This window comes from Protopterus annectens, chromosome 4.part0 (genome assembly GCF_019279795.1).
Source record: "Protopterus annectens isolate FY-2018-M chromosome 4.part0, PAN1.0, whole genome shotgun sequence".
NCBI lineage: Eukaryota > Metazoa > Chordata > Ceratodontiformes > Protopteridae > Protopterus > Protopterus annectens.
This window is the reverse complement of record NC_056733.1, coordinates 771,188,417-771,189,721: the sequence shown is the minus strand read 5'-3', so window position 1 is coordinate 771,189,721 and position 1,305 is coordinate 771,188,417. Positions and strand designations below refer to the sequence as shown.

The 1,305-nt window shown below is 36.5% G+C and overlaps 1 non-coding gene across 1 annotated transcript; it reads left to right on the top strand.

Annotated features, from left to right (window-relative positions):
- Positions 1-1,004: 1,004 nt before the first annotated feature.
- TRNAM-CAU lies at positions 1,005-1,073 on the top strand. Its single transcript has one exon. It is a non-coding gene; the product is annotated as a tRNA-Met (tRNA).
- The last annotated feature ends 232 nt before the right edge of the window (positions 1,074-1,305 follow it).

Here is a 1,305-nt window from a genome sequence, read left to right as displayed (position 1 = left end):
AGTCATTGCTTTTGCTTGGTAGCAAGTTTGTAGGAGAAATTTGCTCTTAAGTTCAGTTTACTTAGCTTAAAACTAATGACTTCAGGTGGCAAAAGGGTGGTTTCTGAACAAGTTGATAACTGACACAGCTCATTTCTTCAGTGATATTGTATATCTGTTCGCCAACAGCATTAGTAATGCTATGGCGTAGTGTATGTATTTTACCACTAAGAAAGTGCAAGTGAAAGAAACTGCAAAACATGTGTTTCTACACTTAATGCTGTGTGTGTGTGTGTGTGTGTGTGTGTGTGTGTGTGTGTGTGTGTGTGTGTGTGTGTGTGTGTGTGTGTGTGTGTGTGTGTGTGCATCTGTGCGTACTTGCACTAGTGTGTGTGTATGTGTCACTGCAAATGTCAATACTCTTGTTTCTGATACACTTGTAGAGTCCATTATTACTGGATGTATAAACTGTGTACATATATATAGATACAGATATATCCATATATTTATTTATTTTCATTTGTTAACCTGGTAAGAGAACTGGTATAAAGACTCTTTCTGGCCCTGACCCAGACCAAGCTACCAAATACAATGAGTAAAACAAAAGTCAGAATATAAACATTGTTACAAGTATAAAAATACAATAAATAACAGAATATAGGAATCACTAATGTACAGTATCAATGCAAAATAAGCAGTTTTATTCAATGACCATGTAGAATATATTAACATTACAGTAAGGGAGTGCCCCTGTGAGGATATTAGCTCATATAAAGTCTATATTAGAAAGAGATATAGCAGTGGGTATTCACATAGTTTGTAGTACTGCAGACGCCGAGACTGAAGACTATATGTGGTCAAATACATAGTCGTATAGCTCAGAAGATGGAAATAGGGGGTATATTACTTAAATATTATATGTTTTCGGTATGCTTTGTTATGAGTTGATCAAAATGCATCTCCTCTGTGCTTTAGAATTAAACAATGGGTCTAGTCATCTGCATAAACAGAAAAAGATGATGAATGTGTAGCTCAGGGGTCAGAGCACTGGTCTCATAAACCAGGGATCATGAGTTCAAATCTCATCAGAGCCGGTGTTTTTCTTCTAGTTGGGATGGTGGCCTAATGATTAAGGTGCTTGCCTTACAAGTATAAGGTGCAGCGTTTGAGTCTCACAAAGGATAATTGCCTAAGCTTAGAATGGCTCGCAAGGGCAGCTAGCTTAGTATGAACCTAATTGCTGCTAAAGTTTACTTCTATTCACTCTATAAACAAATGGGGAAAGGAAATGTATGTTAATTTTAACTGAATTATACTAAACTACAT